General features: G+C 37.7%; 1 protein-coding gene across 2 annotated transcripts in view; it reads right to left on the bottom strand.

Annotated features, from left to right (window-relative positions):
* CNTN4 (contactin 4) overlaps nt 1-26517 on the bottom strand; it is a 976954-nt gene that overhangs the window by 712612 nt on the left and 237825 nt on the right. For both annotated transcript variants that reach the window (XM_023218604.1, XM_023218603.2), the window contains exon 3: nt 19959-20014. The gene's annotated coding sequence lies outside the window, so the exon portion shown is untranslated. The remainder of the gene's footprint in view (nt 1-19958; nt 20015-26517) is intronic.

A 26517-nucleotide genomic window follows, 5' to 3' on the forward strand; every position in this document is an offset into this window, starting at 1 on the left:
ACCGCAACTGGAGGCCAGGAAAAAGTACACTGTAGAGGCTCACGTAATTGTGAGAGAGAAAACCTCATGCTCCTAAATACACACCCTGCATCGGACTAGCCATATTTCTTCATTTATGATATCCTCTGGTATTTTATAAAAGGAACTTAGTCTCCTTGATCAAGTACTATATTGGGAATAAAAATAATTTCTACAAAACTCCAGTATTGTAGTTCATTATATATAACCGATAAATTGACACTAATAATACCACTTTAGCTGCCTGATGAAAAATGACTATGCACTTTAGTACTGATTTGTGTTGCCATTATTTACCATTAATTCTCACTTATACATGCTAATAGGAAAAGCAATGGTGTGGGGAATATGAAATAGTAGATCATCTAAAATCTTTTTTAATTGGTTCTGGAGAGCATGTCCTCCTTATTTTTCCCTCAGCAAGTTTACACTATTAATTGTTCAGTTTTGATTACAATTAAAACTTATTCCAGTCACCCAAGAGCATTCTAGGTGCCAGAGGTAAGTAAAAAGAATTCTCATTTTGCTATAGCTTAATCCTAAAGATATTAAATGCTTCAGGAAAGAAGAAGAAAAGAATATTTGCTGAGTGCTTCATATGCCAAGCACTGGTTAAGTGCTTTTAAATATGCTGTCATTTCATCCCTATTATCCTGCAAGGTAGGTGTTACTGTCTGCATGTTGTAGTTGCAAAAATTGAGACTCAAAATGGAAAGCTTACTCAAGGTCACAGAAACTACCAAGACATTCCTCAAACTGTTAAGTGGACTGTGATATACATCTTAAATAGATAGAAATATTGTATCCTTTTTTTTTTTTTGTCAAGTATCCTATAGATACGGTTAGAAGAAATTGTTAGAAAGCAAAAGAAATGATTTTGCTGCAGTTGACTTTCCCTCACCCAAACTAAGTAAAATGTCACATAGGGGTACACGGATGTTCCCAATCCACTGATGCTTCTGCATAGGTTTATAAAACCAAATGATAAGTGTAGAATTCATATATTTTATTACATAAAAGACAGTAACTGGAGTTATTTTAAAAACTTCTAAATGAAATATGATGTATTCTGCAGAGTATTATCTTGGAAATTCATTGAGTACCCCGGTATTTAAATTTATAGGCATTAAAGCATGATACCAAATACATACAGAATTAAGAAGATGATAGCAATTTATAGCAGTTAATCTAAGCTAAATTACGTGTTGCAGGATCACATAATTGGAATTGGACACTATTTATTTTTGCATTGAGAAAGGACACAGACTGCTCACTGGAAAGGTCCTTAATAAATCTAAGTTTTATTCTCATCAGTCCCCTTTAACCCAAGTTACTCATCTTGTTGCTGAAAATACACTCTCAGCTGTCAAAATTTTAGTATCAATCAACAATCTCTCTGCAGCCTGGATTTTGCTTTGCAAAAGCTTGGCTGGAAGTTAGATAAATCTGTGTTTCTGTGTATGTTTATGTTTACAATACCTACTAGAGCTGAAAACTAGACAGTGATAGTGAATGAAGGCTATGTATGCAGTAATTTTCAGTTAAGTGAACAAAACAGCATGGAATCAACATAACAAATATTAGTCCCTTAAGGTGGTATAATACAATCAACAGAATTTAGCTTTTAATTCCAACACTGTTACAAACTATATTGTCCTTAAGCAAGTAACCCACCTAAACTGAAGTTCATTTTGTTCAGGTCTGAAATAAGAAGGTAGACTATTAATTTCTATTCTGAAAAGTACAGTGGTTCTGGATATGAAAACAATATCTTAACATCACTGCTACTTAAGTATGGTCTGTGAGTCACCAGCATCAGGATCACCTAGGTCCTGGTTAGAAATGCAAAATCTCAGGTACCATACAGGCTTCCTAGGGCAGAATCTGCATTTGTAACAAGATTCCTAAGTGATCTGTAACCACTTTAACTTTGAGAAGTACTGGTCTAGTTATCAAGTTGTAGTAATAAACACCATACCATCTAATCTGCATAAATCTTATTGTGTTGACAGTCCTGGAATTTCTAGTAAAAATGTACTAGTCTTTAACAGTATCTAAATGTCTCTTATAAAAATTTATTCTGCTTAGTTAAGAAGCTGGATATTGCGAAAATGTCCAAAGCCAAAGACAGCATCTATTCCCTTATCCCTGACTTTTTAAGCTGTAAAGCACTTTGCCTGCAATAAGTTCCTGACCAGAGCTGAAAAAACAAAGCAACTGTGTCACAGGTGTTTGAACAAGAGCAACTCCATCTTGAATAGGGGCTGGGTAAAATAAGGCTGAGATCTACTCGGCTGCATTCCCAGGAGGTTAGGCTTTCTTAGTCACAGGATGAGATAGGAGGTTGGCACAAGATACAGGTCATAAATACTTTGCTGATAAAACAGACTGAGGTAAAGAAGCTGGTTGAAATCCACCAAAATCAAGATAGGGAAGAGAGTGACCTTTGGTTGTCCTCAATGCTTATTATACGCTAATTATAATGCATTAACATGCTAAAAGACACTCCCACCAGCACCATGATAGTTTACAGATGCCATGGCAACATCAGGAAGTTACCCTATATAGTCTAAAAAGGGGAGGGACCCTCAGTTCTAGGAATTGACCATCCCTTTACTGGAAAACTCATGAATAATCCACCCCTTGTTTAAAATATAATCAAGAAACAACCATAAAAATGGGCAACCAGCTACCCATGCCACTGCTCTGCCTATGGAGTAGCCATTCTTTTATTCCTTTACTTTCTTAATAAAATTGCTTTCACTTTATGGACTCTTCTTGAACTCTTTCTTATGTGAGATCCAAGAACTCTCTCTTAGGGTCTGGATTGGGACCCCTTTCCAGTAACAACTGTTCTCCCCACCAATAGCTACAAATGACATGAGCAACAGGAAATGGAAACACTGATACCTGTATTGGATTTTCTTTGGTACAGGATTAGCAGTCGGGAAACACCGAGCCAATCAAGGTAAAAAGCACCCAGGAAACAACTGAGGGGAGGTCTAGAAGGCAGGAACAAAGTGGCTTCCTGATGTTAATTGTTATATATTAACCTGGGATAAACCCTGCCCCTGCTACAATTTGAATTAGAACACAATTGAGCATTGGTGGCAATTTCCTGAATGTATTTTAAAATCCTTTGGGCTGTCTGACAAGAATGCAACTCTTTCTCTTAGGAGGTCCCGGTTTTTCTTTGTACTAAAAACTGGAGCAGGAGATTTTTCTCATTGTGGAATTTCTGGTTAGGATACAGAGACCCAATCCAGTCGGTCATGTTAGTTCAGAGCTGGGATGGCCAGTATCAACTGAATATATACTAATGTAGAAAGAAGAAATTGCAAAGATAAAATACCTCCAGGGGTTGGAGGAGGGTGCAGGAGGGGGTTGGGGAAGAAGAGAGAATGCTAATTGCCCACAGGGTCCCTGAAATAGGTCCCAGAAATACAGAAAGGTAACCTTTGCTCCTGACCTGAACAAAGCTGTAATTCATAGCTGTAAGTTATATGAGATTCCTTGTATCCTTCCAATAAACTAAATTCTTGTTTGGACTAAATTAAGAGAGTTTCTGTTTCTGACAACTGAGATTTCTTGGCCAAGACATTGATCAAACGTGTGCAATGACAGCATATTTATGTTCCATATTTTTATATACAGACCAAACGTTCCTTGAGATCAACATTGTAATTTTAGCTCATTGATTGACTCTCTGGGTGATCTTGAACAAAACCTAATTCTTTACATTTCTGTATTCCTGTCCTTAAACACGAACAAAATTATATCACAATGCTTTGACACAGATCAGAAGTTAGGAGAAATGCTGAAGCTACTTGAGAAATAGGCATACTGCGCATAATTCAAGGATGTTACTAAGCAGATGCTAGCTTTGGGGCATTCACAGCAGTTCTGGCAACTTTAAATAGCTAATACAGCTTCTGAGGCTGCCCAGCTACTGACACAGCAGGGCTTATCCACTGGGAGGCTATGACTCACTTATTCTCCCAACTCCTGGATGTAATCTGACACAATGTATCCCCAAGACACTTCCTGCTGCTAATGCTTCTATTTCTGTCTTGGAGCCTTTTAATTTGTATTTGCCTCAAATGGTTTATGCCTGCTTGTCAAGGCATGAGTGATTCTCACCTCACTTGGAAATCCTGGCTCTTTGATAAGGAAGAGAGTAGGTGGCAGGGAGAGCTGACATGCCACAGAAAACCGTGTAAGCAATCAACAGCTTCCTTACAGCCAAGTGTGATTTTTTTTTTCTGCAATACCAGCTGAAAGCACTACAGCACAACTGTCTCCTGCTAATATCAGATTCTCATACACAAAGTCCCTATTAGTACTTCACTACAACTAGTTGCTCTGACATCACTCTGGTGGGTGCATTTCTTGAAGCCTATTTATGTAACTCCTTGCACTTAAGGTTCAAAATATTCAGGGTTTTTTTTTGTTTTGTTTTGTTTTGTTTTTTTGAGATGGAGTCTCGCTCTTGCCACCCAGGCTGGAGTGCAGTGCCTCCATCTCGGCTCACTGCAACCTCTGCCACCCGGGTTCAAACGATTCTCCTGCCTCAGCCTCCTGAGTAGCTGGGATTACAGGCGCCTGCCACCACACCCAGCTAATTTTTCTACTTTTAGTAGAGACGGGGTTTCACCATGTTGGCCAGGCTGGTATCAAACTCCTGACCTTAGGTGATATGCCTCAACCTCCCAAAGTTCTGGGATTACAGGCATGAGCCACCATGCCCAGCCCAAAATATTCAGTTTTTTGTCACCTGTAGCAATATGAGAAGTGATTATGAATTCTGACCCTGGAATCAAGATAGAATTGAAGGGGAATCCCAACTCTGCCACAGATTTACACTGAGATATTGGGAAGCTTATGTAACCACTCTGAAATTCAGGTTTTTTAATCAACAAGATGAAGAGATGTTATGAGATGTTGGAACCCACCTTAGGTTACATCTTAAGAAAATGTGTTTATAAGGATTAGGATTAATATTTATATGCCTAGTATATCATATTGAAAGGTGACAACATGCTAGTAGCCCTCACTCTTGGTGCCTCCTCAGCCTCAGCATCCACTCTGGCCGCACTTGAGGAAACCTTCGGCCGGCCATTGCACTGTAGGAGCCCCTCTCTGGGCTGGCCAAGGCCAGAGCTGGCTCCCTCTGCTTGCAGGGAGGTGTGGAGGGAGAGGAGTGGGTGAGAACCAGGTCTGCACTCCACGCTCACAGGCCCGCGCTGCCGGCCCAGGGCAGTGAGGGGCTTAGCACCAAGGCCAGCAGCTGCGGAGGTTGTGTGGGGTCCCCCAGCATTGCTGCCCGCATGCACCGTGCTTGAATTCTCGCAGGGCCTCGGCCGCCTTCCCGCAGGGCAGGGCTCAGGACCTGCAGCCTGCCATGTCCCAGCCCCCACCTCAGCGGTGGACTCCTGCTTGGCCTGAGCCTCCCTGAGGAGTGCTGCACCACCTGGTTCCATCAACTGCACAGGGGCTGAGGAGTGCAGATGCACCTCACTGGACTGGCAGGCAGCTCCCCCCGCGGCCCTGCTGCAGGGTCCACTAGGTGAAGCCAGCTGGGCTCCTGGGTCTAGTGGGGACTTGGAGAACCTTTACGTCTAGCTAAGGGATTGTAAGTACACCAATCAGCACCCTGTGTCTAGCTCAAGGTTTGTAAATAGACCAATTAGTACTCTGTATCCAGCTAACCTAGTGGGGACTTGGAGAACTTTACGGTCTAGCACTCTGTCTAGCTAAAGGATTGTAAACGCACCAATCAGCACTCTGTATATAGCTCAAGGTTTGTAAATGCACCAATCGGTACTCAGTGTCTAGCTAATCTAGTGGGGACTTGGAGAACTTTTATGTCTAGCTAAAGGATTGTAAATGCACCAACCAGCACTCTGTGTCTAGTTCAGCACCTGTGTCTAGCATACCTTTAATACACCAATCAGCACCCTGTCAAAACGGTCAATCAGCTCCCTGTAAAATGGACCTATCAGCTCTCTGTAAAATAGACCAATCAGCAGGATGTGGGTGGGGCCAGATAAGGGAATAAAAGCAGCTGCCCAAGCCAATCACTGGCAACCCACTCAGGTACCCTTCCACACTGTGGAAGCTTTGTTCTTTCACTCTTTACAATAAATTTTGCTGGTGCTCACTCTTTGGGTCCACGCTACCTTTAAAAGCTGTAACACTCACCAAAGAGGTCAGGAGTCTCACTCCTGAAGTCAGTGAAACTACAAACCCACCAGAAGGAAGAAACTGCGGATACATCTTAACATCTGAAGGAACAAACTCCAGACTACCATCTTTATGAACTGTAACACTCACCGGGAGGGTCTGCAGCTTCATTCTTGAAATCAGCGAGACCAAGAACCCACCAATTCCAGACACAATATGTGCTCTGAATATATAAGCTGTCATTATCATCATGAAGTGAGGACTCCTTTATGTTTTGTTTTGGGTTTTTTTTTTTTTTTTTTTTTTTTTTTTGAGATGGAGTCTCGGTCTGTTGCCCAGGCTGGAGTGCAGTGGCACGATCTCAGCTCACTGCAAACTCTGACTCCCGGATTCACATCATTCTTCTGCCTCAGCGTGGCGAGTAGCTGGGACTACAGGCACCCACCACCACGCCTGGCTAATTTTGTTTTTGTATTTTTAGTAGAGATGGGGTTTCACCATGTTAACCAGGATGGTCTCGATCTCTTGACCTCATGATCTGTCCACCTCGTTCTCCCAAAGTACTGGAATTACAGGCGTGAGCTACCACACCCAGCTTGTTTGTTATTTTAATTGATAAATCATAATTGTATACACTTATAAGTAAAATGTGATGTTTTGATATATGTAAAAATCGAAAATGATTAAACTGAGCTAATTAACATATCACCTCACCTCTATTTTGTGGTTAGACATTTGAAATTTACTCTTACGTTGAAATATACATTATTGATTATAGTCACCTCGCTTCGCAATAGATCTCAAAACCTATTCCTCTTGCCTATACATGAAACTTTGTACCTTTTGACCAACAACTCCGCATTCCCTCCCCCTTTCAACCCTCAACCTCACTAACCATCATTTTACTACTTCCATGAGTTAAGTTTTTTTAGAGTTCATAAACAGTAGTCCCCTCTTATCTATGGTTTGCTTTCTGAAGTTTGTTACTGCAGTCAGCCACATTCCAAAAAATATTAAATGGAAAATTCCAGAAATAAAGAATTCATAAGTTTTAAATTCTACACCATTCCGAGTAGCATGAAGAAATCACACACTTTCCTACTCCAGGGGGAATGTATCTACCTCAGATAAAGGGGGATAAGTGAGATAATACATATTTGCTTTCTGTTTTCAAAGCATGAGAACTCCGTTCTCTGTTTCTTTCAAATACTACTAAATATCATCCACTTTTTTAGTGCGATTAAGGTCACCCTTGTCCCATCTTTGAGGGAGAAAAAAAACTGTGGAAAAGTATGTTCTCTCCTGCATGCTGAACATCAAGACTTTGGTTTTGTGTGAATCTGTGCCACTTTTAACCAAACATTTCTGCGCCTAAGTTTCCTGCACTACAAAATGAGATTTGGTCTGGATGTTATCTGGGGTACATTTTAATTATGGTGTTCTATGAGTTTACTCTTTCTAGTTTCACTATTAGAATATCTCACATTGATGGCAGAAGTTGTATGATATAGTTCTCCAATTATACAATAAACAGAACTTGAGCTTCAGCAGTCAATATGGTTGAACCAAACTCAATATAGGAATGTTTACAAACACAGAATCACTAAAATAAGGAACCAGTACATTGTACAGAAATTAAAGTTTGTATGTTGGGCCATTTTCATTGCAGACTATATCGTGTGTTGGGAGGCTGCATTAATCAGAATTATTTAGGCTGTGCTAGAGTAATCCAGGAATATAGTAAATGGCTTCAAACATTAAAGTTTTCTCTCTCGTACTCATGCATAATCTGGTACCGTTTGCCTGCTTGCTCCCCATTTTCCTTTGTTACATTTGCCTTGCTTAAATTTTCATTGGTTAGTGAGACATTTTAGATAGTTCCTGATTAAATTCAATTTATAAGCATCAGTTAAATATTGACTGAGAGCTATTCATTTCTTGCTACTTCATGAACAAAAACTTAATGAAGAGACATTACAAGGTATTTAGGCCCTCAGTGAATAACAGCTTTAGTAGTGCCTGGAAAAAAGAAAAAAGAACCACTCCTAGAATTCTACTCTCTTCTTTTCTTTATTTAAGTATACTTATTATGTGTTTAACTTACACTAGTACAGAGCACTTTACAGCAATTGTTTGGCCCTTTTGTTCAGAATTATTAGCATCAAGACAAATCTGCCCTTGTGTACCTTTTGATGCTCCTTTTATTTCACTGCCATCAACCACTTGGTAGAAGTTTTTATTTTCCTGTTATTTTTCTCCCTGCGGAGTAAAGATGAGGTTAAGAAGATTATTCAGCAGCTGTGTCCAATCACCTGCTCTCCTAATCCTTGGTTTTTACGCTCTTAAAGAACACTGCTGGGGATACCTTAGGTTCTGTCATTACCAACATGATTACTCCTGTACTTCCCTAAGACTTGGCATCTACCTACTTTGAAGACAGCTGTGACTATGGCTCTCCTTTTAAAACTTCATTCTCCTAGCAAGGATCTAGTTAGATTTCATCTTATCTCTAATCTTTTATTTCAAAGGTGGATGAAAAGGTAAAACCACCACAATGACTTCTCTAAGACACATTCAGTCCCTGACCTTTGAGACAAGTGCCTGTCTCACTTCAAAATACATTTTAATGGCAAGGGTGGATTGCTCTAAGTCTATGCCTTGTCCCTCACAGGCTCAGAGACATGTTAACATCATCCTGTTGTATGATATCTCATCCTGTTCATGTAAAGTTGACGGTTGTTTCTCTTCAATTTCAGGGCACCAATCCTCAGGTTTAAGCTTCTCCAATTTCTCTAGCTTGTTTCAGGTTGTTTCAACATTCTCAATGTGATATATAGGTCCATCAGTACTCCAAGATCTTAGTCCACTTTGCATTGGTACGTCTCCACTGGGTAAGATTATCCGAGTCCATGTGTTTGCAAAATCATAGCTATGCTACTATTCTGCAGATAGTCCATCATTCCCTACAAGCTTGGATTTTTAATAAATTTTCTCTACAAGTTCAAACAAATGTATCATTTTTACATTTTCCTTAAAATTGTCATGGATAAAACATGAACTGACAGCAATTCATTGGCAACCTGGGTAATATCTGTTAGTATTATCTTTGACTGTGATGCTCAAATCATGGAGTCTGATTCTGTGACCACTTTTAAAGAGGATACTCTATAGGGAATTACACTGTGTTCTTCTGGGTGATTTATGAAGTTTACAGTCCTTCATATCACGTGCAATTAGGAGGGTTATTTTGTACTATATGTTCCAAAGACTGTTTTGCAATTTTGACGAGCTACTATGGGTCTTAGTTTAAACATGAAAAGGTTAAAAATGCACCCTAATTTCTTTTTCTACATATAAAAGGCAGTAGTGCAGGCTGACTTCAGAAGGCCATTTGAAAAAAAAAAATATGTCAACAAGCACTTTCTTAATACTAACTCTTGAGACTCTTAAAATGACAAACATAATTGCATTTATTTCTAGGTATAGTAAGATATGATGGTTCTTTACATACAGGTACATATAAAATATTGCAAACCAAACCAGTTGGGGTAAAACATTTATTGCAATAATGTAAATTTTAACAGATTTCAGCTGGAAATAAAGAATCAAATATTACAGTACTGGGTACAAAGTTGTATCTTTCCTAAAAGCTTGTCAGAGTTAAACTCACTTAGCTTGGAGAAGAGAATGCATTTATCTAAGGCATATAGTTTCAACTTCTTATTTTATAGATGGGGAAGCTTGAGCCCAAGAAAGTTTAATGATTTGTCTAACAAGACACAACTGATTAATATCAAAATGGAAAGACGACAAGAGACTGGTATTCTTGTTTTTCTTCCTATTAGTTCATACTGAGATATGAGTCATAGGGTTAGAAGAGCATTGTGGATAATATAATTTGAATTTTTTTTATAGGCTAGGAAGCTGATGTTAGAAACTTCCAGTTTTGAAAACATAATGAACCCAGCTAATATAGACCAATGACCACCTAAAGGCACAGAAAAATAATGAATATAAGTAAAACAATTTTTAAAAATCTATCAAATTTAAGGAAAGGAAATGGAATGCTGAAGGTCTTATTAAGAAACAGAGGAACTGAAGACTCTGCAGTAAGTTTTAGTTAATGTGGTAGTGGTTCAGGGACAAGGTGGTTCTCATTATAGGAATGAGGGCTGGTGAGCCAGGGTACTGATGTCTACGGAGGCACAGGAGACATAAACTTCCAAGCACAGGGAGATTAATCTAAAGTCCCTATATAAAACACAGATTCCCCAATTCCCTGAAAAGAAGCTAGAAAAATGAAGCAAATGGCCTCAACAAGAAATAAGGAATTCTGTTGTCTTTGGACTCAATGTGACCCCTGTAAGAAATAAAAACCTCATGCTTGGGCCAAGCGTAAGTATATCATCTAATTTACTGTACTTATAAAATGCACGAAGTTATCAAAAACTGATATGTTACCTTTTATATCCTAAAGACTCAATAAAAGCACAAGCAGAACCACTCTTGGGGAATGCTGTCACAACAGAGTTCACAGCATTCCCAAAGAAAGGAAATATTTAAATAAGGTGAGCTCAAAATATAAAATTACAAACTATATGTGGGGGAAAAAAAAACCTAGCCGGGAGCGGTGGCTCAAGCCTGTAATTCCAGCACTTTGAAGGCCGAGACGGGCGGATCACGAGGTCAGGAGATTGAGACCATCCTGGCGAACACGGTGAAACCCCGTCTCTACTAAAAAAATACAAAAAACTAGCCGGGCGAGGTGGCTGGCGGGTGCCTGTAGTCCCAGCTACTCGGGAGGCTGAGGCAGGAGAATGGCATAAACCCGGGAGGCGGAGCTTGCCACTTACACGCCACTGCACTACAGCCTGGGTGACAGAGCAAGACTCTGTCTCAAAAAAAAAAAAAAATCCTACTATGAAAAACTTCAGTTGGCACAGTAAAAAGAAACATACAGTGTAAGCGCTAAAAATAATAAAAGATTAATGAACATGAGGAGAAACTAAGAGTATGTAAAATAATTACAAATAAAAGGAACTGAATTCATGATAAAGCAAGAAATCATGACTTAAAAAAAATGATAAACCAAAAAGAGCTTCTAAAAATTAAAACCAGAAATTGAAATTTAAAAAAAAAAATGAACATTTGGAATAGCCATGCAGTGCTTTTCATAAATATTACAGTTCTCCTTTGTTTCCAGGTGCCTATTAAGATTGTATTTCCTGGCCGGGCATGGTGGTTCACACTTGTAATCCCAGCACTTTGAGAAGAAACTAAGAGTATGTAAAATAATTACAAATAAAAAGGAACTGAATCCATGATAAAGCAAGAAAACATGACTTAAAAAAAAAAAAAGATAAACCAAAAAGAGTTTCTAAAAATTAAAACCAGAAATTGAAATATATATATATATATATGAACATTTGGAGTAGCCATGCAGTGCTTTTCATAAATATTACAGTTCTCTTTTGTTTCCAGGTGCATATTAAGATTGTATTTCCTGGCCGGACATGGTGGCTCATGCTTGTAATCCCAGCACTTTGGGAGGCCTAGGTGGGCAGCTCACCTGAGGTCAGCAGTTCGAGACCAGCCTGGCCAACACGGTGAAACCCTGTCTCCACCAGAAACACAAAAATTAGCTGGATGTGATGGTGGGCACCTGTAATCCCAGTTACTTGGGAGGCTGAGGCAGGGGAATCACTTGAACCTAGGAGGCAGAGGTTGCAATGAGCCGAGATTGTGCCACTGCACTCTAGCCCAGGCGAAAGGGTGAGACTCTCTCAAAAAAGAAAAGAAAAGGTTGTATTTCCTTATAGTCTTTGGAGTCATCTATTGGCTTCTTTTGCTGGTGGAATATGAGGGAAAATGATATGTGTCAATTCTGGGAGGAAGTTTTCTGAGCCAGTTTATGATTCCACAGGTTCTCTTTATTTTGCCTTCGCATTCCCAGATAGTGCCTCCATCAACACAGAGGTCCCCTGTTAACTTTCATTGAGAATGTTGCATGAAAGAGAAATAAACTTTTCTTGTTTTAATCCATGACACTTGGGGCTGTTTGCTAATGCAGCACGAACAAGGCATCCTAATGATACAAAAGTTAAGTAGCAGAATAGACACTGATGAACAACATATTTAAAAACTGAAGGAATCCAGAGGGATTTTCTTATAATGCAAAATGAAGACAAAGAAAAAAGTGAAAGGGTAGCTAGGAGTTATGGATAGGAGAAAGAAACAGACCAAAATATGTTTAAGAATGCAGAAAAGAGACAACAAGAATAATCTTAGAAATACCAATATTCACATAAATAATAAATGAGAATTTTCCACAACTGGAAAAAAGAAGTGTGTCCTGAGGTTGAAAAACAGAATAGCATAAGAGAAGAACTAAACATAAATGCATACTTGGACATATCATTGTGAAACTGCAGAACTCCAAATGTAAGAAATATCTTAAAAGTGAACAGAGAAAAAAGATCACATACATAAGAATATCAATTTGACTAACAGCAGATTTCATTATCTGTAGTAATAAAGGATAGAAAATGGAACAATATATTTATGGTATTGAGGGGAAAATACCATCAACTAACAATTACAATCCTAGCTTAACATTATTGAAAAATAACAGCAAAAGAATAATATTTAATGATACGCAAAAATTAGAGAACTTACCATTAACAGGAGCTACTAAAAATTTAATGGGTACCTTCAGCAAAAGGAACTTACACTCAAAGGAAGTGGGATGCTGGAAGCAGTGATGAGAAATAAACTAGTCAATATATAAGAAAACCTATGTAAGTTAAGCCTTGACTGTATTAAATATAATAATAATTACTAAGAGGAAGGAAAAGGTGAACTAAAATAATATGCATAGAAGAACAACTTGGAACTTTGAGTGATACAATTTGAGTTAAAGAATTTTAGGTCTTATTTGGGAACATTATTAAATTTGACTTTGCTAAGGTTAAAATTTGGCAGAGCACACTAAAAATGAAAACAGTGAAAAATCCGAAATAATAATAAGAAGTAACGGAATTAAGAAAATCAGTTAATTTAGTAGAAGTTGGAGAAACATTTAGAAACAAAAAACCTGATACAAAAATAAGGTGATGGAAAGAATGTTAACAATATTTCAGGAATCAAAATAAGTGCAAAAAAATTCAGCTCCCTTAGTAAAAAAGAAGGGGGAAATTCACACTGAATAACACAATTATCCTTTATATTTCCAGATTATAATTTTCATTTCAATTTCTAAAAACAAAAGTTTTTTAAAAAGAATCTCTAAAATGTGACTGAAAGGATAAAAAAATCATAAATAATAAAAATGATGGACAATTGAATCACATTTTCAGGAAGTGCTTATTTTCTTATTGGCAGCAGCTTAAATTGTATTCAGAAGCATATGCATGAAACATTCTAATATAAGGCCACAGGGATGTGTTCTCTTAGTTCTAACATCTCACTTACAGTATGTTAATACTCTTCTCTCAGCACAGGTAATGTTACCTTTGCTAGGGAAGGCTCTGTCAACTACCAAGAGAACACAGAAAGAATAAAACTCATGTTTCTCTGTCACCTATTTCCCTGTTACATCAAAAGTCCCTCGGGGGCTGATTAAATTCATTAAGTGCTAACAGAAATTCTAGCCATTCTTTTCTTTCTGGCTAAGATGCCAGAAAGACAAAAGCCAACCCTGGAACAGTTGAGCTGCCAAAAGTCTAATGTGATAGCCTAATATTTACAACCAAATAATACTAATTATAAAAGCATCAATTATGGAGGGTCTATTTCCTAACTGGTACCACAACAGGTTCATGACATTTATTTTTCCTAATCTAACAAAAGGGCTAATCAGTACCCTTATTTCACATTTTGAGAAATAAGAGAGAGGTAGTCAGTGAAATATTTAGACTACAAACTCATTCCTGTCTGACCCCATCATTCAGAATCTCAGTATGAAACTATGAATCCTGACATTTAAAAATTTGACCTGGGCCAGGCACTGTGGCTCATGCTTGTAATCCCAGCACTTTGGGATGCTGAGGTGGGCGGATCATGAGTTCAGGAGTTTGAGAGCAGCCTGGTCAACACAGTGAAACCCCATCTCTACTAAAAATACAAAAATTAGCTGGGCGTGGTGGTAGGCACCTGTAATCCCAGCTATTCAGGAGGCTGGGGCAGGAGAATCGCTTGAACCCAGGAGGCAAAGGTTGCTGTGAGCCGAGATCACGCCTCTGTACTCCAGCCTGGGCAAAAGAGCTAGACTCCATCCAAAAAAAAAAAATTTGACCTGGCCTTTGACCTTGGCAGTCAGGTCAGACAGGACTCTCAGGAGGACAGTGTGCATAGATTTGAATGACAATCTGCTTATTTTTTATATCGCTGATACAGTTTGGATGTTTGTCAATCCCAAATGTCATCTTGAAATCTGACACCTAGATTGGAGGTGGGGCCAAGTGGGAGGTGTTTGGGCCATGGAGGAAGACTGTTCATGAATGACTTAGTGCCTTTCCATGGGTAATGAGTAAATTCCTGCTGTATTAGTTCGTGCAAGAGCTATTTGTTTAAAAGAGATTGGCCTCTCTCTTCTCTCTGGCTCCCTCTCTGACCTTGTGGCATGCCTGCTGCCCCTTTTCCCTCTGTCATAATTGGAAGTTTCCTTTTACCAGCAGTTGCTGGTGCCATGCTTCTTGTACAGCCAGAAGAACCACGAACCAAATAAACCTCTTTCCTTATAAATAGCCCAGCCTCAAGTATTCCTTTATAGCAATGCAAAAAAGACTGAGAATATCACCATAGCTATGTTACCAGTGGAGAGTCTTGACTATGAATTGTCTAGGTTCTTGGCATTTTGAACAAAGAATTGGACAAAACACACAAACAAAGCAACAAAAGAATGAAGCAATGAAAGCACAGATTTATTGAAATTAAAGTGTACTCCACATAGTGGGAGCAATCTTGAGCAAGTAGCTGACGAGCACTGGTTACAGAATTTTCTGGGGTTTACCCTCTAGAGGTTTCCCACTGGTTACTTGGTTACATGCTATGTAAATGAAGGAGTGACCCACAACCAGTCTGACTGGTTGCAGAGAGTGACCAATCAGAGACTGAAGCGAAGTTACAAAGTTACACCTTATGCAAATGTCTGATTGGTTGCAGGAGGGGGCCAATTTGAGGCTGAAGTGAAGTTACAAAGTTATTACACATGAAGACTTGGCCCTTGACCAGTGTGACTGGTTGCAGGAGGAGGGGATCAATCAGAAATACTTTCCATTTTTTATGGGCAATGCAGTGCAAAGGGAATAGCCTCTAATCCTTTTGTTAACTGGTTGCGGGAGGTGAGGTTTTCCTTTGGATTTGGTTCTAGGAAGTCAGTGCAAATTGCCTTTAGGTTTACCCTGCCTCCAGACCCTGTTCTTCTGCCTCAGCTGAAGATGAAATTTTGTCTTCCTAAAACATATTTCCTTATCTATTACTTTATTGAGATTCACCATTCACTGCACAATTCAGTGGTTTTTAGTGTATTCACAAGGTTTTGCAGCCATCACTACTCCCTAATTCCAAAACATTTTCATCACCTCCCAAAATAAATCCTGTGACCATTTAGTGGTCAGTCACGCCCCACTTGCATCTCTCCTTAGTTTCTGGAAACTATTAATCTACTTTGTGTCTCCATAGTTTTGCCTATTCTAGGTATTTCCTATACATGTATATTAGTCCAGTCTCATGCTGCTAAAATAGACATACCTGAGACTGATTAGGAAAGAGGTTTAATTGACTCACACTTCAGCATGACTGGGGAGGCCTCGGGAAACTTAAAATCATGGTGGAAGGGGAAGCCAACACATCCTTCTTCACATGGCAGCAGGAAGAAAAATGAGAGTGAAGTGTGGGGAAAGACCCTTCTAAAACTGTCAGATCTCATGAGAACTCAGTCACTATTACAAGAACAGCATGAGGGTCACTGCCCCCTTGATTCATTTACCACCCACCGGGTCCCTCCCATGACAGGCGGGGATTATGGGAACTACATGATGAGATTTGGGTGGGGACACAGCGAAATCATATCAATATGGAATCACATAATATATGACCTTTGGTGTCATGCTTCTTTTATTTATAATATTTTCAAGGTTTATCCCAGTTGTTGCATATATCAGTACTTCATTTTCCTAGTGTATTTTAATTGATAATGTACCTTAACAAAAGATGAAAATTATTTGTACCAATTCAGAAAAAGAAGAATGTAACTATCTTCTTCTATTTTCCCTATGTGTGCAGGTTAGACTATATTTTCTGGCATTAATAAAGTAACCTAACATGACCCAAGCCTATGAAGAATATCACAGTCTCCTTTTTACAGATGGGTAAAAAAAGAGGGTCAGAGAGGTTAGGTTATCTGTTCAAATATTAGATGCAGGAATTCAAGCACAGAGCTTTGAAAACAAAGCCAAAATTATTTCTACTTAGTTGATGGATATATAAGAAGAAGAACTAAATGGCTCATTCAGCCACTGACACTTCCTTGTTCAGACATTTAGAAGCAAAGCTAAGCCTCCACATTGTATCAATCCCCGTATCTTTGGGTAGCTAAGGATATTGAATTCAAGTGCCTACTGGGGCTAGATAGATAACAAATGGCATGGTGTGACAAACTGGAGAGGGCATTGGAAGGCTGCTACTGTTCTGCTAAGCCCTCTTTGTCCTCTGAAAATGCACTGTCCAGGATAGAAAGTTATTATGATTTAAGAGAATTTAAAATATCATTTTATGTAAAATATCTGAATTTTTAAGTGCTGGCAACAAGTTAAACTTCATTTTTATTTTTGAAATTACTACGTTAAAAAGAGCTAATATGTAAACCAAATTAACTGTTTTGGGGATATTCTGTCCCACAGACTACAATTTTTACAATCTGTGGTAGAGGAAGAAAGACCAGGGCGGCACCAGAGGGTGCCTGGGCCCTCTTTGAGTAGAGCCCAAGGGGCATCATCAAAATGAGAGGGAACCTACCTCCTGCCTTTCAGTCCGAACTCTGGAAAGGTTTAACAACTTATATTTTAAGAGAGGATTTAGAATAGGGAAGATGTCATTAAATCTTTCCTTCTTTCCATGGATAGTTATGGAAGACATCCTCTGTGCATGCACTGCTAGGTTCTTGGAATACCATGAAGAACAAGAAGATGCAATCCCTGGCTTCAGAAGTCCAAAGTGGGAAGGTAAGATAATTAAGCTAGCAATTACAGGACAATGTGATTATCATATTGTTTACAATGATGTTGGCACAAGAGGGAAACCTCACCCTAACAGGCATTTGAGTTCAATATCTTCAGCTACACAAAGATATATGAATGAATAGGATAAAAAAAAACCAGAGAAGTCTCCATAAAGGAAATAAATTTTCAAGTAAAATAAAAAGAGTTGATCAAAGATGGAAAACAAAAAACCACAGAATATTCCAAGGAGAAAGAACAGAATAAGTAAAAGCAAGGGAAAATACAGCACATCTAAACAAGCTTGAGGACACTCAGAATGTCTTGGAATAATGTTGCTGCCTTGAGAAAGCTGGTTTCTGCTGGAGGAGAGGGATCTTGTGGAAAAGCCTGCACTGACCTGAGAGCTGCGCTCAGATATAGGAACATACCCAGTCAATACTGCAGAGTCTGTTCCAGATAAGACTCAAGCAGCTGATCTCACAGACTCACAGGAAATAATAAACAGTTATTATTTTTAGCCACTGAGTTTTGGGATGGTTTGTTACAGAACAATAGCAAATTGTTTACCTTACACAACCTTAGCTTATGAAAAAGATCTGAGGAATCAAGTGAAATAAATTTCTGACACACTCTCTTTATATATATATATATGTGTGTGTGTGTGTATAATATATATATTATATATATTTATGGCATGTATTTATATATATAAATACATATATAAATGTATGTCATAAATATGTATTTTATATATGTGTGTGTATATATATATTTTATTTATTTATGACAAGGTCTTGCTCTGTCACCCAGGCTACAGTACAGTGGTGCAATAAAAACTCGTTGCAGTCTTGACCTCCCAGGCCCAAGCGATCTCCTCGCTTCAGCCTCCCCAGCAATGGGACTACAGGCATGCACCACCATATCCAGATACATTTTTCTTTTCTTTTTTTTTTTTTGAGACGGAGTCTCACTCTGTCACCCAGGCTGGAGTGCAATGGCGGGATCTCCACTCACTGCAAGCTCCGCCTCCCGGGTTCACACCATTCTCCTGCCTCAGCCTCCCGAGTAGCTGGGACTACAGGTGCCCACCACTGCACCCGGCTAGTTTTTGTATTTTTTTTTTTTTAGTAGAGACGGGGTTTCACCGTGTTAGCCAGGATGGTCTCGATCTCCTGACCTCGTGATCCACCCGTCTCGGCCTCCCAAAGTGCTGGGATTACAGGCTTGAGCCACCGCACCCGGCCTCCGGATACATTTTTCTATTTTTCATAGAGACAGGGTCTCACTGTTGTCCAGGCTTACTATTTTTTTTTAACTGAGGGTGTTAAAAATCTGAGAATCAGAATTATTCACTAATATTTTACCCAATGTTATCAAACCCTATACTGAATATTTAATTTTTATGTTGCTTGGGAGAAAAGTTGGCCATCAAAAGATAATTATTATATCATTAAAATAAACAGCATTTTATGTATACCAATGGAATGACACCTTCCTCCACCCCATGTTATGATTTTTTTTCCCATAAACACCTTGTTAACAATAATTAACTTTAATGTCACTAGACTCTCTTTTAAGGGATACTGTTATGAGTGAATTAGATGCCCCTAAAAGATCTGTTGAAACCCTAATCTCCAAAATCTGTGAACGTGACTTTTTAAAAAGGGTCTTTACAGATAAAGATCAAGTTAAGATGTGATCATATTGGATTAGCATGGTCCCTAATTCAACGACTGGTATCTTCCTAAGAAGAAGAATATTTGGACACACGTAGGGGAGACAACCACATGAATTGAAGATAGAGGCAGAGATTTGAGTGATGCATCTAAAAGCTAAGGAACACCAAAAATTGCCAGCAACTACCAGAAGCTAAAGGAAGCAAAGAAAGATTCCTTCTTAAGAGTCTTCAAGAGAGCATGTTCCTGCCGACAGTTTCATTTCAAACTTACAGATTCCACAACTGTGAGAGAATAAATTTCCATTGTTTTAAGCCACCAATTACTTTATTAGATCAGCGTCAGGAAAGTAAAACATATCCATTTTACTGTTTTGGATCTATAGAAAAATATTGCATACATCGTAGACAGTGAGTTACATTTCTCATGTTTTATCCCTTCAAAAGCTTCAAGACCTGAGTATTTATAGGACTGCATTAACTTAATATTTGTGTTGGTTTGCTAAAACATCCTCTCCTATAAAACCATTTGACAAAAGTGCAACAACCTTTACTTTATTCCCAATACACTTTCTATGATTACAAATTCAAACATTTTTGAATTATCAAATTAATCTAAAGTACAGAAAACCTACCTCAAGTATCTTCTCCAGAGAGAAATGGAAATAGTCTCTATTTCTTAGTTTCAGGCTTTAATTTATGTAACTTCACTACTTTCATTAATTTCAACATTCATAAAAACATCAAAAACAATCTCATGCTGTCACTCTGTAAGGGAAGGTTTTCAATGTTTCCATAGAAACTAAGGATGCTAATCAAGGTGAACTACACATAAGGAAAATCTTCCCTTGTGGAAAGCTTACCTTTTAGGGAAACTCTTGGAAACACATGCTGTGGAGTTACTCTATGTCAATGATTTCTAGAATAAAAAGAGAAAAATACACAAATAAATGTTTTTTTTTTCAAGTATAGATCGGCTTATGTGTAGGAGATGCTTACCTGTAATCTTCCCCTTCTAAAATTAAATTATATTGGACTAGGAGGAAGTAAAAATTAAATACATTTGGTATGGATTTCCAGCTTAACAGAATTGTGTAGATTAGGATCTAGGATCCATTCTCCACCTTGCCTCCTATGAGCTGAGTGACTTTTGACAAAACCATTACCACTCTATCTTTCCCTTGTTAGTATGATGGCTCTAGGAGCCTGCAATATTTTATGGCATTCAGACTCCATAGAAGAGACAATTTCTTAAGAGGGTACATTAAAAGGATTTTAAAATAATAAAAACTGAGCAATAAATGGAGATGTCTTATAATTTTTGTTAGGTATATGAATACATAAAATGAGGGTACCTAACAAAAACAAACACTCTTCACATAAATTGTACACTCTCTTAAAGCTACCAACTTAAACTTTAATTGTGAAATAATTTTTGTCTCAGAATTTTTCCTGAAGAACTAAATTTATTTTCCCTAAAAAAATATATATATATACACACACACTTAATTTTACCTAGAATAAAAGTATATATTTATACTTTCATGTTTATTCATATGTGTATCCTCTAACCAAGTTTCTGCTGTAGATCACTTCTTTGTAAAATAACTGTCTTGTAGTTTTAATAACTGAAAATCCAATTTTATATAGATATATATAATATAGATTAGCTAATCAGAAATATCTTTAATCGTACAATTCTACTCTGGCTTATTCTTAAATATACCATAATTGATTGGGATAAAAATGTTATATTTTCTTGATTAGCCATAAATACATCATCTTTTCTTAAGTGTATGCCTTCTCTGGCTGAATTGCAAAATAATTCACCTCTATATTAAATACCTGACTATCTTTACTCTCAGGATAATATCAGTAACAACCAGAAGGCAGGGACTAAACAGGTATTCTTCATATTGCTGATATATTCAGAAATATAAAATTATCCCTGACCTTTCTCATATACCCCTAAAACAAATAAAATTCCATAAATTATGACGTAAGAAAATGTTTCCTATGGATTATGAAAAATTATATATTCACATTAATTCTGAATCACAAATACATCACCATCTGTTTGGTTTTAATATGGTCAGTTACCAGCTGTATGTATATGAGCCTGCTACAAAAGTTTAGTATGTATCTAAACGCATATCTTTCTTACATTAAGGACAGCAACTGATGTAAAACTAAAGCTCTATTTACAGCTATTGGCACCATTTGCAACTCCAGCCTACCTATCGATAACAATTAAAATTGTAATAATCCTACAGACATTTCTCAATTTTTTTCATTTTTTCCAATATTATTAAAAATTTGTCATATACATTTTTTCCTCTTCACAGAAAGGTGGAGATTACATTTACCCTGTCCAGTGGAATAATACTTGAAATGAAAACTTAAGTTATAATTTTATTCATTAAAATAATTATGTTCCTCTTGTTTGAGAGCATAAGCTCTGGGATATTGGTTCAATTTTTTACTAATCATGTGATCTTGAGCAATTCTTTAATTGATATAATCCTCAGTTCTACTTTTAAAGTGGGGACAATAACAGTATTCATCCTCAAAGAATTATTTCAATCCTCAAATTAATAATTAGTTACATAGTGCAGAATAGCTATTCAGTTTAGCCACTAGATACAGTATCCACTAGTAGTAGTAACATTGGCAAGAGATTCTCATACATTATGGATAGCCTCATGAATGGTGACTGTACACACAAAAAGCAGTATCATCACCAGAAGAAACCATATGCTCCCAAATACTTGCTCATTATAGAAAACATTATTAAATTCACTCCTTTGATTTTTGTAATTGCATCCAGAGGGAATCCTGGCCAAAAGAATTTATCTGTTGGGTGAGTTAACATATCATGAATGCATTTATCAGGTCAGTTAGCTACGATGGAGCAAAGAGCCATGTCAAAGAGAATAGAAAGCAGGATGGAAACGTTAGAAGAGTGAGGAGGCCTCTGAAACGATATCACCTTCGTAAAGAATGCATCTCACCTGTTGCTCCTGAAAAGAACAGCCCTATGGTCTATGTGATTCAACCTAATAAATAGGCTGCTATTGATCCATCAATTAACACTTGACCCATATTAAGTCAACAAGATTCTCTCTCAGAGATTTTGAATTGCAACACTTGAGAGTTTGAAGCATGTAAAGCTGGAATTATTGTTAAAGAAGCCAGTCTTGAGAGAACCAGAAAAAATAAGACTTTAGAGAAAACGAGAGTTAAGACTGCATACATCCTTACTCCTGATCCACATGAGAAATGAAGAATTGAAAACAGGGTAAAAGTTGAGGGGCAGCCACATTTCCTGACATCCTAAGTCAAGTCCCCATGAGGTTAGGTTTTACCTATAATTTTTTTGTGCTTAGATGGCTATCATTTCTCCTGGCATATGGTTTCAACAATCCTTATGATGTGAGCTAGTTTAAGTTTCTGTATATAACAACTAAATGGTTACTAGTTAAGAAATCAGAAGCCCACTGAAGCAAAGTTTTCTGTAATACAAAGTCCTTGCTTTGTGCCTATATAAATGAGGGAGACAAATAAGTGAGCAATTAATAGAAATAAGTCACAAACCACTCTGCTATGCTAACAACTTACAAATTTGTAAGGAAACTTCCATATATAAAAATTCCTGGCTCATGAATAGGAATCATAACCAACTGTTCCTTTACTATCATAGACCAATAGCTTTTACATTGACATTAATTTGTTATTCAAAAAGTATTTACTAGGAGAAAAGAAACAGACCAAGGTTCCTGACCTCCTGGGATTTCCTGTCAAAATAAAATTACCACTCTACTTTGCCACCTCCCTCACCCAAACAAACAACAAATGCCATCAAAATGTATGTAGAACAGTAAGAAAATATTACTTTTGGAATAATCCTTTTAATAAAACCATAACCTTTCAGGACCATAATGGATCTTGTGCTCCAGTTACATTCAGCACACGTTTTTAGCGTAACACTCATCACAAAATGTTTATCGCTGTTCCGTTCACCCCAAAACACACATAACTTTTACTGTGGGAAAGTATGTACCTGTGTTGTCTCATTCTTCCATTTGAAGGCGTAGAGGCTAGTACAGCCTGGTCTAAAACAGGTGCTTAATATATGCTTAATGAGTGAATGGATCCAACTTACAGTCTTAATATAAACTAAGGGTTATGCCAAAATAAGTTCTACTTTCACAGTGGGTTTTCATAACTGATCTTAAAAGGAAGTATCTAATGATGCCTCAGTTGATGCTGAGAGGTTGCTGATTATATAAGCAGGAATTATTTATTCACACCTCACTGGAAAAATGTTGAGTTGCTGTATTCTTGTTAGGGGAAAAAGTAGACATAGTTAAAATTTCCCATCTCAGATTAGCCAGCATGAACAGAGATGATTCAAGCAGATAGATATCCAATTTCACACCTTGAAAGAAGGTTAAAAAACAAAAAAAAAAACAGAAGAGTTTTTTCTTGGCCACTTTTGTGCTGCTTTACAGGGGGAGAGACATTGAATCTATTGCACTTGATTGGCTAATAGTCTCTCCCTAGAGGCAAACACAAGGAAAGACCTTTCATTTTACCCACCTTCCTTAACTCAGCTTCCTTTCCAATAAAATGAGCCTAATAATTGTATTCCTACCTTTAGCTGTTGTTTTGAGGCAAGACTGATGTAATCCATGAGAACAGTGCCCAGTTCATACTATGCAAACAGTCAATGCTAAGTATCATTATAATTTTTTTAATCATGAAAAATTCACTAAACTTTCCATGTTCAATCCATAACTTGTACCTATCCTAAGTTAAAGTTTTTATTATAAACTAAATAAAATCACATGTGAAAATAGGCAGGCAATTAATACACAACCAAGTGAATAAATAGATGAATCTCCCTCTGCCCAGAAAGATTGGGTCCAATCTTTGAACAAATCGGCTGTTTTCAACATAAATGTACTCTCAATTTTACAACAAAGGAACCAGAAATCCATGAATGACCGCAGTTTCTCAGCTAATAGCAAATAGATGCAGCAGCTGGCAAGGCCTAGGTCAAAAAGGATGACTTTACCCTAGAGAACAAACAGCCCTCACCTAGACCCTTTCCAAATAACTCAAAACCAAAAGGTGTGTCGGTTATTTATTAAGAACAAAAACAACCCTTCCCAAGCGACAGGTAAGAGCATGAAAATAATTCTAATGAACATGTTCAAACCCAGATGCGGCATCTCTAAAGCTTTCAGTTCTCACAGACATAGCATGTAAGATTAGGAGGGACGAAAGAGTGATCTCTGTACTTTGTCCATTAGAGTCACACCTGGATTTGCCTAACAATAAACGTGCATATGATCAGCATTGATTACAAGTCTCCTATAATTGCACTTAGTCAACTCTGTACATTATGCCTTTAAATAATCAGTGGATAAAATATAGGTTCTAAAGGCATATTTGAGTCTAAGCTTTACCACTTATTTGCTGCATGAACTCAACCAAGTTATGTAACCTCTTATAGTCTGTTTTATCATCTGTAAAACACGGCCAAAATTATCTACCTTGAAAGGTTCTTCTAAAGATAAAATGGGCCAGCTGCCGTGGCTCACACCTGTAATCCTAGCAGTTTGGGAGGCCGAAGGGGGCAGATCACTTGAGGTCAGAAGTTCAAGACCAGTCTGGCCAACATGATGAAACCCTGTCCCTACTAAAAATACAAAAAATTAGCTAGATGTGGTGGCACACACCTGTAATCCCAGCTACATAGGAGGCTGAGGCAGGAGAATTGCTTGAACCTGGGAGGCAGAGGTTGCAGTGAACCAAGATCCTGCCACTGTACTCCACCCTGGGTGACCGAGTGAGACTCCATCTCAATAATAATAATAATAATAATAATAATAATAATAATAATAATAATACATAAAATGATACAAAAAAAATCCAGTCTATAGCAGGTATTCAACTAATGATACCTGTTATTATTAACATTATTTGAACATCAAAGGATAGCATAAAGTGAGAGGTAAGAGTTAGCATTTAACAACTGTCCATATTCTAAAAGGCCATTGTATTTAATAGGCTTTTCCTTATATCTCTCCTATTTTGCTTAACTTACTGATGGCATTTTCCATTACAGAATCAGCAGGTATTTCTCATGGGTGTCCACTTCCTTCACCGGTAGTTAAAACCCAACCTGAATTTTCTGTGGGAAGTAAAGGTCACGTAGATATTAAATTATCCATGTTTATTTTCAGAATTTCCATTAGCTTTGCTTGATATAATTTAGTATTAACATCAGGGTTATTAAAGTAATACTAAGCAAGAGATTATATTTAAATACATTTTTCAATCGGAATTGGGATGCATTTCTAATAGTGCTGTCTAGCTACAAGCAAACAAATGGTCATTTGATTCTTTTATCATTTCACAACGAATACTATCAACCACAGAGATCACTCATGGGCTCCTCACCACACACTCAAAATAAACAAAATACACAATGATGCATAACAGGCTTTAGAGTTATTAAGAGATAATCACATCCTTGGGACTTTCATTGGGCACAATAAGTAGCACCACTAGAATATGATTATCTCTTGATAACAAGGGTCCCTACAGCTCTCACAAAGTGAGAAAAAAGTCATTACCATAGGGAAAATGTATATTTATTTCACTGAACCATAAAGCTGACAATTTAAGCTAATGAACAGTGGCTCTCCTTGAGATGACAGCATTACACAGTGTAGGAGGTTTCCTATCAAGGTGACACAGGCACCATCACCTTGAAGAATCTGCCTTGAAGAGCTTTTTTTTCTGGAATTCTAATTTCTGGGTCTTGACTACAAGATAAACAGGTCTGGAAGACACTTAAGAGTCTAGGGATCTATGAATCTATTTAAGACAGGGAGGGGATTGAGAACAGCAGTGGGAATGGCTTATGCTGCTTATCAGTTGTAAGGCCAGAAACTTGAGATTCTGAGCTTCACAAGTTGTCTTGATGTAACATAATCAGGGAAGCTCATTGGAGAGGATAGAGACAGATACTCCAGTATATAGGACGTCCAAGGGTGAACACCCAGTGACATCAACATAGGAAACTGCAGTACATGGTTTAGAATTTGGAGATGAGGAGAAAGAAACAGGCATGAGCCTCTGACACTGCTCTTGAGGATAGGAAAAAGTCTTATAAGAGCTTTACTTGAGGATTTTAATCAGCAAGAAAACTCTTCTCACCTAATATTACTCAGAACAGTGGTATTTTCTGAACTCCCTAACTCAGAATAGACAGAAGGTACTCTTCTTAAGTCTCTGTTTCTAATCAACAAATGGGTGAATAAAAACTCTTCTCAGAGTTACTGGAGAAATCAAAGACTGAGTTGAAAGCATCCTGTAAATATAAAAGACTCTTTATCCGTCAGCTATTAA

The sequence above is a fragment of the Piliocolobus tephrosceles genome, chromosome 2, assembly GCF_002776525.5.
Source record: "Piliocolobus tephrosceles isolate RC106 chromosome 2, ASM277652v3, whole genome shotgun sequence".
In the NCBI taxonomy this organism is placed as follows: Eukaryota; Metazoa; Chordata; class Mammalia; order Primates; family Cercopithecidae; genus Piliocolobus; species Piliocolobus tephrosceles.